A 17,159-nucleotide genomic window follows, 5' to 3' on the forward strand; every position below is an offset into this window, starting at 1 on the left:
CAGTGCTGGCAGTAAATGACACATGCTATTCTGATCATCTGGAGAAAAGTGTTTTTATTCATTCTCAAAGCTTGAAGTTTTGAGCTGAACTCTGTGGAAGACCTCGCTCACAGCTTAACGTCAAAACTATTAACAAGCAGAATTATGCTGGCCCCAAGGTCAGCTAAATTTGATCTGGATTACGGTCAAGGTGCGAAATAGGACCCCCTAATTAACCTGAATGTCTCAAAATCAAATTCGGAGGCGGGGGGTTCTCGGAAAATAAACATATTATGATGTTATGCTGTCAGTTTGAGAAAAACAGACACTCAAATATAAATTCAGGGAAAGGTCATCATTTAGTCTGCTTCACCCAAAATCAGTGACCTTCTGTTTTTGATATTCTTAACTAACTAGAGATGCAGCACTGGTCTGCCTCATGGTGGCGCCGTAGCAAACTGGTTCTCTTGTTGGTGCTTCATAGCCTAGCAACTGTAACTATGCCCAAGATACTTCTGAAAAACTTTACAATATCCTGTAGCATATTTGTAAATATGAAAACTAGCCTAGTTTCCCAAGAGTTTGGTGGAATTTTTCGCTCATTTCTCAAACTTAAGACCAAAGAAGAGTCAAGAGTCAAGAGGCTTTTATTGTCATTCCATCTATATCTCAAGTACACAGTGGAGTGAAATTACGTCCCTCCAGGAACAACACGGTGCAACATGGAACAAAAGAGTACAAAGTGCACACGTGCAGACATGAGTGTGCAAACAAAAAATTAAACTAGAAACAACACAATAAATTCAATAAATTAAACACTCATGTGTAAGATCTTCATTACAGTGTGGAAGAGCACATTACTAAACTAGACAAGAGTATTTCCAAAAGAAGAACTGTTAAACCAAACATTTTCTTGCGTTTAAAGCTAGAGTCAGTGATGGTATGATAAGTGAGTTAGCCGCCAGCCAACGCTTGAGAAGCCAGTCAACATGGGATCCCCAAATACAGGGGGGTATTTCACACATTGATTACTGTATTTGCTGCAAGTCATTTAACGAAAAATAATGTCGCAGGAAAGTGTCTGTGACAGTTAGCTTAACCCTCTATTGCACAATGTTGCCTCAGGGCATCAAACTCATTTTCCTCACTTTACAATAACATTACACATATTTACAGACAACGACAGGATTACCAATAAAGGAAAGAGTTTGAGCAAGTCAATAAACAGCAGGTACTTGGTAATACTATCTCTTATTGGGCACATTTAAACATCTTTTTTTTTAATTTAGTTTCATTTTTTGTTCAGTGAATTTGCAAAAATATGTTTGCAACACTGTGCGACAGAGGAATTGATTTAGCCAGTCACAAGCCAGGTCTCACCACTTCTGCCTCTATATCATTTCTTCTCATTGTTGCACAATGTTGAATCAATGCAACACGGACCCCTGCACACATTTTTTAATTTAATAATCAGGTCTGAAAAAATAAATCAAGGACCATTACTCTCATAATGCGTGCGGTAGAGGATTAATGAATCAGACTGGCATTGACTTTTTCTTAGGACCTTTCTCAAGAGCATATTTATTCAATGAAAAACACAGGATGACACTGGTGAATGAGGCCCCACTGTGTGCAAAGGTAAATATGATTGTACTCGTACACACGCAATTCTTAGCATCGTTTTTTGAAAGACGTTGTGTGAAAGACGAATCCTCCTCAGCATCCACATCTAACATTGCTATGACTAGCTCCAGTGTTAGCTTTTTCATTAGGTCATCTGAAGGGACGGCTTCTGTCGCTAAAACCCCATCCTTATTAGACATGACAACCTGCTGCTTTTACATCAAGTGACTACATGATTTCCCTGGTGCGATTAATGTAACCATAGTTTCCAGAATCCTTTTTTGTTTGCTTTGAATTGGCTTCCAAACACATTTTATCAGTTCTTAAACATGCAGGTCTATGTATGTCTACACTGAACAACTTGCAAAACCAGTTTATTCTCGAATTTGTCTTCTCTTCAAAATTTTACTTTAGACACTACGAGGTAGCCTGTACTGATGGTTTCATGGATATAGCAATATTAACCAAATCCCTGTTTAGAAGGGATTTGTTTTACAAGGGAAGGAGGGATAACGCACCGGCATTCATCAATAAGTTTAGACCCGTTTTAATGCATCATGACTGTGCACTCCTGCTTCAGTAAACATTCTGGCACTTTTTACTTTCTACAAAATAAGCAGTAGAAATACCCTTAGGTTATACTAATCCCATGCAAATCAACATGTCAGTAAAAGCGAAATCGTTTACTCGTGTTCTTTGGGCTAAAGTTAAGCTGATATGTACTGACCTCCTCGGGTGAACAAGCCAGAACACTGAAACATGTAAAATTACAGAATTTTTTTTTATTTTATGCTGTGATGTTGGCTGTTGGCTGTGATTTCCCAAGCTCATAAAAATGCCAGTGACACAGTGCATTCGCAGTGAAACAGATGGTTATGGTAAACTGAATAACGACTGAATCAAATGCTTTCACATGTTCTTTGGAGTAAATGTGTCTAAGTGTGTAAATCAAGCAGCCACTTCCATTTCTGGGCGTAAACATTCTAGACGTCCTGTGATAAAATGACATTACCTCACCTTCCCATGTAAAACCAACCCCATCCGAATAGCACTCTAGAGAGATGAGTCTTCCTCAGGATCCTACAGCATTGCAATATGACATTTCGTCCAGCCTTAATCCCTGAAAACCACAGTAAGCCTTCATGGGGCCGTTGTATTTCCACACTGGTCACAGTCTTGGCATGTTTTCCTGTGCCCATCCATGGCTTTTTAATGAGCGGCTTCTCAGTGTGAACCTGAACTGAAGAAGAATCTGAACTGGGTCAGGTGTAAAATAAGTGTGACTAATTCACTCGTCATGTGTTCTGGACTAAAATCAGCAGCACAGCACTCGGGTCATAGCAAGGGTGCCTTTCAGCTACTTCTGTAAGTCCTGTGTAGATCTATGTATGCACATATATGCACACATGCTTAAACACACTCATCCATAAGAGGTACAGCACACAGTCTACTTCAATCACGGGGCTCTAGAGACCTTACTGGTGAAGCACATCAAGCTGAATAGGAGATGATCATTATGTGGCTGAAGCTTGCAAATGAACTTCTTTTCCTTTGGAAATAAAGGCCTCGAAGGTTTCAACCTAGGAAAAAAAACAAGTTTTGTGTATTTTCTATCATTTCTAAAGCTAAAAGTTGAGGATCAACTTTCAAATCATGGACAATACTTAGTGAGACAGAGATAAGAGGAGTCTATTAGTGCGATGATTTGAAAGCAGTACAGGTTGCTTGTCATCTCAAGATAAGCACATTGCTGAAAACGTGGTATCTCATAGTCAGATATGGGGCCATTTGGTATGCAGTCTAAAAAGGAAGGGGTTAATCTTTACATAATTTCTGCATAATTGAATTTCTCGGTTGTAAACAAAGTCATTCCGAGTGGAACTGTTCTCAGTGATGATGACAGGAAACAGTCGTTCCTCTAAAATCTCCCTCACAGAGATGGTTATGAGTTTGCTGCCTGATTCCTGAGAAATTATTCTATAGCAGTGTTTTTTTTTAATCCACTCAGGGTGCGCAGACACATGCAGGGCGCTGTAGGAGAAAGAAAACATTATTTCAGATTTAGCACTATTTTAAAATCGTTAACGTTATGCATAAAACTCAGAAGACGTGTAGGTTTTACTGGTCATTTTGAAGATTTGAAAAAAGTCTGACAATGCATCATTTCACATCAAACCATTCTGAATGACTTTGTTTACATCTTATTATCTAAATAATGCAGAAATTTGAAAAATGAGAAGAATTCGCCTTTAAAAAGACTTTAGAAAGAAGGGCTGAAGAGGAGCTATGAGGATCCCCTATACCAAAAGTGAGGTCAGGCAGTATTCTTGTTGTGGAATGCATCAATTCTCCATCTTTAATTATGCAGGTACATCTATTCTCATCAGCTCCTCGTGTTTGTGCTGCTTCATAAAAAGCAATTTCCTGTTGTTGTTGCCCAGAAATGAAGCAGTTTTTTAGTTATAAAGATCTATTTTGTCATGCTAAGTAGAAACCAAGTGCTTCGTCTGAGAGAGAGATAATTAGGAAAGACTAGTCAGGGTTGTAACAGTTTCTGCCTCAACCTCTGCAACTCAGTGCTTGTTTGTGTTACACCTCTTAAACTTTTATACAGATCGTTCTACTGATTTGGTTCAGAGTTTAAAACCCATTTCAGACTTGTAACAGACTGAAGTCCCTTTGCTTTGAGTGACTCTGTACCTTAATTATGTTTATTTTATAACTGATTGAACATTCCATTTTGTCACTACCAAAACTGTCATAACACTACGAAAACTTAAGTAAATGTTTTGGTCGTGACAATTTTAGCTCATTTTGAGCAAAACTCAGCTTTAAACAGTTACACACATAAAATCGTAATTTTTTTAGCTTTCTTGCAGAAAATATGTGTTTCAGTAGTGACAGTTCTTAATGTTACACACCGATTTTCAAATCTTGGTACAAATTTACTTCAAAACAATGGGATCTAACTGCTCACCATGTGGCCATGAGGGACAGGGATGAAAGCTCACTTCCTGCCCTAAAATGCAGGGGCGTGGCTAAAATCAGGCTCCGCCTATGGACTAAAATTCTGTTAGTGCAACAAAATTTTTTTGAATAAAGGTTTGTATTTAAAAATGAAACTTATGATAAATCTAAATCTTTCAACTTTAAAAAAAATAAAGAAGAAAAAAAACTTGAAAAATATGCAAATATTATTACAAGTGGTGTAAATTTAGGGGTCAGGGTTTGGGACAGCCAGCTCCCAGTAGAAAATATCCTACAAATGATGACTGTGTATATATTTAGCTTAATACTATCTCAAATAATGCCTTGGGTACCCACATGTCCACATTCGTCTGCTACAAATAGAAATAGTGTGTATTTCTGTTGCTTCCCCATAAAACAAGGAAGTTTGTGTCAAACACAGAGTGTTATGTTCTTACAAGCCGCCACACTAACGCTGATGTAGCCCATATCAGTCAGAATGCCTGTCAGCTAAGGAGGAGGCCGGTGTGTACAGTGGTGATATTGCCTCTGTGGCTTATTTCTGATTGGTGAATCTTGGATTGTTACTATTTGCTCCATGTTACAATTACCCAGTCTATCCTGTATGTAAGTGTGATTTTCAGTTACCCATATTTTACATTTTCCTGTATTTAATTTTTTCTCTTCTCGGTTCTGACTGGCTTCAAAGAGCAATCTGGGCTGAAATGGACAGAACAAACGGTTAAGTTTGGACTAAAAAACTCCTTCGGAATGCTGCAATAATACACTTGCTGTCTGTTATCTTTCATGAGGTTTAACATTTTCCCCACGTCTTCCACTCTAATAACTCAGAATTCAAAATGGGCTGTTTTGCAGCTCAGTTTCCATATACGGACTGTGTTAACCGAGAAATGCACCATGTTCTGAAATTTTAAAAGCGTTTACACACTAAGGACATGCATTCTGTCTGAGTTAATGAACAGATATCCAGTAAACTGCGAGGAAGAAAGAAGAACCGGGTTTCAGCTATAATTAATGTAGAGCCGTGGCTTCCCTTTTTAGGCGACAGCACTGGTGTTGCACAAAATTTAGCCTCAGGCAAAGGAACACATTTCATTTCATTATTTAAAAAAAAGCCGAGGGTCCTCTGTCGGCTTTTGTGTTGGTCAAGAAGTATAAGGAAGACGACTGAGCATGTCGGGTGTCGCTGCACTCACGGCTCTTTCAGTCCGATTTCGGAGATCATCCAGTGTTGTGGAACCAACAACGAACGCTCTGAGCTGTTGGAGGTTCACTGCCCACGAAAATCACATTGCAGTTATGACGGATTCACTCTTATTGAAGTGGAGAACGCAGAACGCTTTCTGCTCAAGGGTCTCATCTCCTCTCAGACTGAAGGGAGCCATCTTCCACTGACAGTCAGAAACTCTATGACCCCCTCCTTCAATTGGTATGTGATTGGTTCCTAGGCGCCTCGTGGTTTAGAAATATGGTGCTTTGAAATCAGATGAATCTTTTTGAATCACCCTGTATTTTAACTGTTTCTGGACCTAGCTAACATCAGCCTAGCCTATTTAGTGGTAAATCTATCTCTGCCTTCTCAATCACATCTTTAACAATGCGCCGACTTTAAGGCTCTTGTGTTTCAAAGTAGCAAAGCAACATACAAAGCAAATTTGCTGAATGGTTAGCCTGTATATCTTCACCGTGATGAAATGTGACAAATACCCAAATTGTGAGTTTACTGGAATACTGGTACACTGAATGATTAACCAAGCACTCGAGTTCTTGTGCACAACAATAGTGCATACTAGTGAAGAAAAGGTCTTATATTTAAACCAAGGAAAATGTGGTTTATACATACATAAAATATTTATGTTATTGTGATAAATGGCTCATTTACAGCCAACTACTTTAAAGAAGCTGCTGCTATTCTGCTTGAACAGTCCCTAGACTGGACACATTTATCTTCATTTTTAACAGTGATTGGGATGACAAAGCAAAACAGGTCTTATTTTATCATTCCAAGTCATGCTGCTAGTCACATGACCAGCAGCAAAACAAGTAATGTGTGATATACCAGTAAAATGTGAAAACGTTATACTTTCCACATTCATGTAAGTCACTGGCACAGCACAGGTAAACTGATACTGCAGCGAATTCTCAAGGACGAGGTAATCTCTGTGTGTCCTGGTAGAACTAATCTATGACCAACACACCGGTCATTTATCAGCAGTCAGTGGCAGTAGCTTAAAGCTGAGCCACCAGTCACCGTTCCACTCTTGTGTGTTGCTGACATGCTTATTGACCCGGTCCACTGTACTGCACTGCGTCCTTATCGGGCCTCTGGCTGAGATCAATACAGTGACTTCACAACCGCGGCCGGCCATGGCTTGACGTGACAGCCACCGGCCTGAAGGGCTTTCAGTGGAGACCAATCACACGCTGCTCCTATCTGTCATCAGGGAACACCTTCAGGCCTTTAAGGGAAAGACAGTCCGATCCATTCCCCCAAACAGAGGAAACCGTGGTTGTGATCATCAAGCGGTGAAGTCTGAGATAGTATGACCTTTAAACTGACACTGCTCTGCAAGATGAATGTCCACTATACTAGACCAATACTTGGACAGACTAGCTGTTGAGACTGCAGGACTGAAACACGTCTAAATGTACTACTTGGTATATCTACAGGTGGTACTATGAATTAGGCCTTGGAAAAAATGGCATGAACAGGATAAAACCAAATAATTGTATTAGTACCAAGGTGCCCACAGTTGCCAGTTTATTAAGCACACTTTTTGGCCATTTTGGCAGAAACATCTAGGCTGTTTGAAACAAGGGTCAAAGTACCCTTTTTCCAGAAAAAGTTGGGACGCTGTGCAAAATGTAAATAAAACAAAAATTCAATGATGTGCAAATCATTGAAACCATATATTTCATTGAAAATAGTACAAAGGCAACATATCAAATGTTGAAACTGAGAAATTGTATTATTTTTTTTTAATAATATTTGCCCATTTTGAATTTGATGCAAACAACACATTTCAAAAAAGTTGGGACAGGGGCAACAAAGGACTGGGAAAGTTGTGTAATGCTAAAAAAACACCTGGTGGTTGACAGGCAGCAGGTCAGTAACATGACTGTGTATAAAAAAGCATTCATTAGAGGCTTTCAGAAGTAAAGATGAGGAGGAGTTCACCACTCTGTGAAAGACTGCACGAGCAAATAGTTCAACAATTCAAGAATAACGTTTCTCAACATAAAACAGCAAAGAACTTTTGCTTTTCATCATCTACGGTACATAATATCATTAAAAGATTCAGAAATCCTGGAGAAATCTCTGTATGTAAGGGACAGACCAAAAAAAAGAATTTGCTGGCCGTGAGCTTTGGGCCCTCAGGCAGCACTGCATTAAAAACAGACATGATTCGGCAGTGGAAACGGGATCAGGAAAACTTCTGAAAATGTCTGTGAAAACACTTCATCGCTGCATCCATAAATGCTAATTAAAACTCTAAAAAGCAAAGAAGAAACTGTACATAAACAGGATCCAGAAACACTACCACCTTCTCTGGGCCCGAGCTCACTTAAAACAGACTGAGGGGAAGTGGAAAAGTGTCCTGTGGCCCGAAAAAATCAACATGATCAACTTTTTGGAAATCATCCAATCACCCTCTGGGCTAAAGACCCCCCAGCTTGTTATCAGTGCCCAGTTCAAAAGCCAGTATTCATGATGGTATGGGGGGCATTAGTGCACATGGTATGAGTGGCACATCTGTGAACCATTAATGCTGAACGATATATACATGTTTTGGCAACATATGCTGCCATCCAGACGACGTCTTTTTCAGGGAAGGTCTTGCTTACTTCAGCAAGACAATGTCAAACCACATTCTGCATGTATTACAACAGCATGGCTCCGTATTAAAAGAGTCCGGGCGCTAAGCTGCCCTGCCTGCAGTCCAGACCTGTCACCACTGAGAACATGTGGCACATTATGAAATGAAAAATACGACAAAGGAGACCCCGAACTGTTGAGCAGCTGAAATCCTATATCAGACAAGAACAGGAAAACATTTCACTTTCAAAATTACAGCATTTGGTCTCCTCAGTTCCTAAACACTTACAGAGTGTAGTTAAAAGAAGAGGTGATGAAACACAGTGGTAAACATGACCCCGTCCCCCGTTTTTTGGAATGTGTTGTTGGCATCAAATTCAAAATGGGCATATATTTTTCAAACAAAACAATACATTTCTCAGTTTCAACATTTGAGGAGAAGAGACAGAGTGTATGGAGACAATTTAACTTAAAAAATGCAACAGAATATGATACAATTATTTTCCATGACTAAAAAACTGAAGATGTACCCTTGAAGGCACCCAGTGACAACATTTGAACCCTGAAAGGTACAATTAGCTACCACATACACTCTCAGAAATAAAGGTGCTGTACCGTTACTGGGGCAGTACCCCTCTTGTCACTGGAGTGGAACCCTCAAGGGTGCATTTCAGTACCTTTAGTCAGGGAACATAACTGTACCATAATCCATTGAAATGATATTTTCTAAGCTGTACTGACTCCACACACCCCGTCTCGTCTCCAGGCTTTTTATTTTATTGTTCTTTTATTTTCTTTGGTTATGAAAAGGTACAAATACGTACTTTTCACCTGGCAGAAACTTATTTAAGGTACACAGCTCGACCCTCAAAACACTCTTGTACCTTCGAGGGAACATTTACTTTGTTTGTACCTTGATGAATGAAAAATGTACCTGTACAGAACCTTTATTTCTAACAGTGTAAATACACTTTGTAGGTATATGTTAGCATGTTAGATATAAGCTGGAACTAAACTATACAGGAAAGTAGTTCTCCAGGAGGAGGGCTGGGGAATGGTCCTGTGTCTAAACCATCCATTAAGAAAAGGGCACCCTCACAGGACCACTGCTGACCAGATAATATACGGGTTGTGAACCATTCTTGGCACAGTGGTCACACTAACATGGCAGTGGCATGGCAGGGTCATTTTATTTAGCATTTATTTTTGGATTTGGAATTTGTTCCAGAACAGCAGAAGATGATAACATTTCTAGGTCTCTTTCCATTGATGAATGCAGTAAACCAGTCATGCCTTGTCTTATCCTAAATGGGCCGGAGTGGCTACAGGTTTGCATTCCAAAAAAGCAGAAGCTCATCTGATTCAGCTCGTTCAATAAAATGGTCACTCTTCAAACAACCGACCCACGTGTGCTCCTGCTTTGTTGGAATGAAAACCTGCGACCACACCGGCCCTCTGTAGATAAGACTGGACGCCACTGGAGAAGAAGTTGGTTGATGAACTGAGCAGCAATAAATGAGCTGGAGTTGGTAATTAATAGATGTTTCTGATAAAATGGCCAATGAGTGTAGGTGTAATAAACACCTACCTAAATGGCACTGTCCTTTAAAAACTTGTTCACCTTGACCTCGAATGCTGTATTAGGTGTGTAGACAGCATCCCAAAGTGTGTCACACAGCACGGGGCTCTCTCACCTAAATCCTTCAGAGGCGAAGCACAGAAATAAATGTGTAACGAGACTAAAAGTGTGAATGGAGCCAACAAGCAACAGGTCAAGGTCAGGAAAGGTCTTTCAGACAGGCGTCTTGTATTAAAATAACCAATGCTCAGATTGTGTCTATAATTCAAAGCAGGTGCACTAAATTCATGACTAACTGCTGCATTTTCATGGACTCTAAACATTGTCAGCGTTACATAACCAAAGCCAATCTCCAGACGCGCAACGCTTAGTCTGCCAGCCGATTCTGTCGCCGTCACTCTAAGATTACCCTCAGTCTGCCTGAAAGGGAGTACTGTTTTGTTTTTGTTTTCCTTTGTGACAGAACGAGAGACAGAGACCTTCGAGAAAAAAAAAAGAAAAAAAAAAGAAAAAAGTTTTGGCGCCTCTCTCCAGATGGAAGCGTCAGCAGTCGATATTCCCAACGCCCCTGCACCGGCGCTTCCCTTTCATCCTCTCAGTCTGGCACACAACATTGATTCCCTGTGAGTGCCGTTTGCGAGCGCCTCTTCCACGGGCTATTTATTTTTAGCTTCTTGCTGCCTCGCTCGCGAACAAATACAACCTGCCTCGCCACCCCCTCAGCGGCCACTAATGTCTCTTTGCTTGTTAGATGGGGGAGTTATGACGGTGTCACTCCAGTCGCAGTGTGACGAAACTGGCACACTCATCGCTTACGTCAAAGATAAACAGTGCCAAGGTGTTGGACTAATTTGATTAGGAGCTTGTAGGCAGGCATGACAGTTCGTTTGATGATCAATGTCACAATACCAGCCTTTGCAATGCTCTAACCAATCACTAAATGAGTTTCTGAGGGAAGCTATTTACAAAATAAAAGTGTAAATAATTTCAGTACAAATAATCCAGGCCTGGCATGTCAAACTGGGGACCTTCCAGGTCAAAGTGCTGCGGAGATTAGCGTTCATGAAGGCCTTGCTAATTAGCTGAATGAGACAGTGTGCTGAAGTCTGCAGTGTTTTGGCCCGCGAGGACTGGAGCCTGACACATGTGATCTAGGCCATAGTGGTGTTTTGTCCATATTATGCAGACCTAGCAGCTTAGCAGCTGGATTTCTGTGCAATGATCCATTTGCTTCCTGACAGCCAGGAACCGCACAATGTTTTATCATTTCCCCACATCTTCCACACCAATAACTCTGCTACAGACTGTCTGCAGTAACAACACTCCACATCACTTCAGTGTGAGCTAGTGGATGAACTACTGTGGGTGGTTATAAGTAAATTTGCTGGACATCACAACTAGGATAAAATTGAAACGAGCTGCAAGTCAAACTGACCAAGAAAGAGCATTATTAGTTAGTGTAATGTGGATACAGGCCCTGCTTTGCTTGAAGTAGCTGGATGCATAATGCCTTATACAATAAAGTGGAAAAAATAATCAATAAATTCATCAGTGGAAAAGAGAAAAAAGAGCATGCTATGAAAATAACTGAGCTTGGTAGCAGAAGCACTGTTTCCCTGATAATTCACTGATGTAAGAACACATCATGTTTACTTAATCCTGGCTGTTACTTTGGGACAAAACATGATAGATGGTGTAGTACAGACAAAGAAAACAGATATGACTTACACAAACCACCCCTCAACCCGTTCATTAAGAGTTTGGTGCAGAGGTAAAGCAGTCATGACTACTCGACTAATAAAAATGATTAGCATTTACATTCTTTACATTCTCGCTGACTCAGTTTTTTTTTTTCCTATTATCTGATTACTCAAGTGCATGTAAACATGATGATCGGATTACTGTCAAAATCTGATTTTCTGCAGTTACCAGATTAGTGCATGTAAATGCACTCAGTTATCAGATTAGTAAGTGCATGTAAACGCACTCACTGAAATAGAGGAAACCTACACCAGCAGGAGCTCATAAAAAAGTGCATTAGTATAGATGACACGGAACCAATAACTGGGCCTGTGGCGATCATGAAATTTGACAATAATTGCGATTAACAATCTAGTTGTCTCTTTTGGTTCATTCTATCCAGCTATTAAAGTACAAGCCTAAAGCGGTCAAATCAGCTGATTGGCTTTTTTATTTCATTTCTTCTTTTTTTGTAAACATATATTTTGAAATTCACGTCTGCAACAAGCCAAAAGGTTGGGGCGGGGCAATTTAAGACCAGAAACATTGTGAAATGTTCAAAAACATGTCAAAAAGGTATTTTAAACATGGTTTGGTGTAAAAGGAGCATCCAGGACAGGCCTAATCCTTTATTAGCTAGACTGAGTCAAAACTCGCTGCTTGCCAAAAATGCATCATAAAAAAATCTAAAACATTCCTCAATGAGTGACGGCAAGGGCTTTAGCTTTTCCACCTCCTACAATGCATAATCTCAAAAAATTCAATCTGGAGAAAGGACAAGGCAATCAGTGCAAAAAGGACAAGGCTGAAAACCACAACTAAATGTCGGTGAACTTCAACCCCAAAGGCACTGCATTAAAAACGGCATGTTTCTAAGAAGGACATCACCACATTACACTACAGTTACAATTCTAAGTCCAATTTTGCTCACATTTGTACTGATATTCTTTTTTGCAAAAGATAAAAAATGGTTTTAGATGTTCATTCTTTCTAATTCTCTGTATGGTTAGATAATGACAGTGGAGGCAAAGTCAGTCTGAGGTCTGACGTTATATCAGAAACTTACCAAGTCAGATTTGTTCACAGTGATGACGAGTTTCATGCCTCTGACAGCTACATCACAGGAAGCTATTAAGCAAAGTTGTTACGAAAATGTTGCGTGATGTCTGAGACATTGGTTTATCACAGATTTGTGATAAGATTTCAGCCTAAAAAGTATTTTCTCAAATGCATTCATTGCAGAGATTCATGCAGGGTCTTGTAAGGCAACATAGTCCTCAAAGGAAACTTTCAGATTTATTACAATTTAAGCATTTTCAACATTACATGTAAAATAATGACATGGCTATACTTACACAGTCCCTGGTTCCTATCACTACCACTGTAAACAGTTCACCCTTAAAGTGAACTGCTTTAATTAAAGTAGAGGAAAAATATCAGTATCGGTATCAAGGTTTTAGTATCGGCGTTGGAAAAGAAAATGTGGTGTTTTGCCATCTCTCATGCATGGCTGTGCTATTTTCCCACATGGCTTGTTGATGAGGAGCATGTTCGCTTTTAAGTTTTGGAGTAGGGCTATTTATGATTAGCATCTGAACGACTGATGAAGTCTGTCAGTGCCCACGAGAGAAACGCCACACTCGCCTGTCAAAGTGATCAACCACAGCGGGTTTAGCCACGCGCTAACAGCTGCTGACTCGCAACACACAAACAGCAGCGCGAGCGGAGAAAACATGAGCCCTTTTGCACGAACATGCACAAACTCAAAAACAGCCCAAAACCATTTCAGAGAGTGCATTAAAGGAACAGTTCACTGAGAAATTAACTGCTGCTTCTGTTTTCAGCTGTGCAACCTTTTTATGGAAACCCGAAATTCCAGAAAAATTGTAACAGAACGTTAAATGCAAATCACAACAGAAAGCAGAGACTGGCAGATCCACTTTAACATGTACTTAAACAACAACAGTATATTTAATTTTTGACCTTATCAACGTACATACGCAGTGTGTGTTGCGCTGGTCTGAGTGGATCAGACACAGCAGTGCTGCTGGAGTTTTTAAACACCTCAGTGTCACTGCTGGACTGAGAATAGTCCACCAACCAAAAATATCCAGCCAACAGCGTCCTGTGGGCAGCGTCCTGTGACCACTGATGAAGGACTAGAGGATGACCAACACAAACTGTGCAGCAGCAGATGAGCTATCGTCTCTGACTGTACATCTACAAGGTGGACTGACAAGGTAGGAGTGTCTAATAGAGTGGACAGTGAGTGGACACAGTGTTTTAAAAACTCCAGCAGCACTGCTGTGTCTGATCCACTCGTACCAGCACAACACACACTAACACACCATCACCACGTCAGTGTTACTGCAGTGCTGAGAATGACCCACCACCCAAATAGTACCTGCTCTGTGAGGGTCCATGGGGGTCCTGAGGTTGTGCAACAAAGAGTGGCTAAAAATTCTGCGTTCAGAACAGGATCGATGGGTGACTCCAGCCCCCAAAATGATTACTGAGTATTACTAAAAGGCAAAAAGTGATATAACACCATGGTAAACATGCTCCTGTTCCTCTTTGTGGAACGTGCGGCAGGCACAAAATTGGGAATAAATGTATATTTTGTTTGGTTGGTTTATAAAAACCATGTCCATAAGTCCATAAGGAAAAACATCACATCCTGTACTTTTAACTGTCATCCACTTAATACAGGTCAAACATTCAACACACTGTCCCAGCTTTTTTGGACATGTATGTATCTTGACATGGTTGGCGGCAGCTGTGTGACGACGGAGGAACTGTAGTTTGCACAAAGCTAATTGGTGCCATATAAATGTCCATTAGCCTCATAGCTCCAGTGCGAAACTAAAGTAACTACACCACATGTCTTGGTGGACAGACTTTATTTACGGTAGGAGGCAAAACTGTGTATTTGCTTTCCGGCCAAACTATCGCTTTAAAGCCGGGAGGGAAAGACGAAGGGACAATCTCTAATCAACACATGGCATGAAGAGTGCCATCACAGTGGAAATAATACTCCAGCGGATGGTGTAATCAAGCAGAATGTCAAATCAGAGAAGAGGGAGCGCTCCGGCGGCTCCGAACACACACGGCCGAGCTTTAGCTGTTTCAGCATGACAGTTGCCATAGTGACATTGTCGTTACTAGCCTCATGGTATGTGGTGCCTAACTGTGCCGCTGATCATTTACAGGCCTAAATTTAGCTCAGCGGTCGCACCGAGATGTGACATTCTGTCCTTCAGACAACGGGGGGAGAGGAAGAGCGAGGGAGAGAGCGAGAAAGAGAGATGACTCCTTGCCATAACTCAGGTACGACGTATTCAAGACACATACGGCCTGTTCTGTAGAGTGAAACCGATACAAAGGACTGGATTTCTCTGTGCTGTGAGGCTCGGCAAGAAGAAGAAGAAAGTTTGCGAGGGCTGGGTGACACTTTTCTCAACACCACTTTGACAAAAATGGACAAAAACCAATGACACATCAAGAAGAACAGTAGCAGAAGCAACAATGCGATTCTTTGCTGTTTCTTCACTGCTGGTCAGGCACAAGCCCGGTACTAGGAACGTTAATGATTAACCAATTAACCACTAACCAACACAATATCTGACCAGTGCTTTCGGTTAAACAGCTAATTTAATTTCTGATAAACAACAGGTAGCTGAGTATCGGAGTTTTCCTTCAACGTCAGGATCGTTTTCCAGTTGTAGCGTTCAACTGGGTCAGTAGGCCAGGTTTTCTGGAGTCGACTGCGACTCTCGACTCCTGAATTGATGGGAGTTGATTCGACAATAGCACTTAGTTTTAACCAGTAGCTCCAGAGCCCAGATTAAACCATTCTAAGTGTAGTTTAAAGTATTGTTCCCAGGTGGGACATTTAGCCACATGACAAGCCGCTAAGGTCGGCTACAAACTGACTCTTTTCTAAACTCCTGTTAAGAGCAGCTTGAAGCCAGAGCCAGAACTTCAAGCTAGCCACGGTCAGGCTAGATATGCTGTCAATTTGGGCTTACAAGACATGGTAGATGTGAGTAAGTAGGCCACATTTCATTACTGTCATATCTGTTCATATCTCATTTCTCATTCAGCAAAGCCTAAAGCCTTGTTTATAAAAGTGAATGAATGATCACCAATTAATAACAGTCAGTTATTGCTCAAAAGAATTTAAGTCAGGTTAGGTCAGGTTACAGGTTAAAGGTTGGCAATCTGGCAAAAATGTAACACTGAAATACTTGAGTTCACTTTCATGATATATTTCGCTGTTGTTGGAACAAAACCTCATATCTCCAAAATGGTAACTTTACAGGAGAAGGAAAAAAACGACTTTACTTTTAATGGAAGTCAATGGAACCAGACTTTTTTCTAAGTCATTTTGCGTCATTTCTTTTTGTCCATTCTTCATGAAATTTACGTACAGCGTAAAGGACAACAGGCATTTTCAAACTATGTCAAAAACTGAAAAATGTCAAAAATGGAGAGCAGAAACATGCTGCCACATACAACACTGTTATTTTACAAACAAAAACAAAAGCACTTAGTTATGGTGTCTACTTCTCAGTACACAAATGTTTTGGCTGGAGTTAAAACTAATGAAAAACCTCATAAGAGTGACCACTCTCTATTAGGCTTTCCACCCACTACTTTTTTGTGAATTTTAATAAAAATGTGCATAAAAATCCTGGAGGGAAAATTTGAAAAAAAAAAGAAGGCTAAATTCGCAAAAGGAGTTTTTCATGTTCGTAAAAGTCAGAAAAGATTAACTGATAAAGGTGAAATGTGAAGGAAAACAGTGATGGAAACGTGTTGACGTAGTGGGAACAAAAGTTTTTGTCAATTTTAATCCCAATCTATCGCTTCTTGTTTCTTCATCAAGACAGCTTTTTAAAACATCGCATTTTATGTCCACAACCTACAGCAGTATGTGCAACACTGATTATAGAAACAGTTTTTGATAGCTTTCTTTTTTTGGATTTAGTGTGGTCATGACCTCTTCCCATCCAATAGCTAGGTCTCCCCCACATCACACAGAGCTGGGATGGTGAAGGCTAGCATGTGACACCCCCCCCCAACATACATGAGGCACCACTCCACCTTTTCAAACTGGTGCTAACACAATGTAATCGACAGCTCAACGCACTTCGAGGACAACACTAACTGCCAATTCTGAAGCCTGTGCTGACTGACACAAGGCCAATAATGCTTTCTTGGACACCTGGCCACAGTTGGCTGTGGCATCACTGGGAACTGACCTCACAATCTCCTGACGATTTGGCAAATGCTTGGAAAGCTGCCCATTTGGTGCATTTTATTTTTTCTAACTTACCACACAAAATATCATGATGCATATCACATTGTAAAATATCCCCAAACGTTATATTTTCTCCATATTGCCCACCAACTTCTTGGCTTTCAGTTTAA

The 17,159-nt window shown here is 40.5% G+C and overlaps 1 protein-coding gene across 1 annotated transcript in view; it reads right to left on the reverse strand.

The window, feature by feature from the left end:
• oxr1a (oxidation resistance 1a) overlaps positions 1-17,159 on the reverse strand; it is a 305,279-nt gene that overhangs the window by 68,984 nt on the left and 219,136 nt on the right.

The sequence above is a fragment of the Colossoma macropomum genome, unplaced genomic scaffold (assembly GCF_904425465.1).
Source record: "Colossoma macropomum unplaced genomic scaffold, Colossoma_macropomum, whole genome shotgun sequence".
In the NCBI taxonomy this organism is placed as follows: domain Eukaryota; kingdom Metazoa; phylum Chordata; class Actinopteri; order Characiformes; family Serrasalmidae; genus Colossoma; species Colossoma macropomum.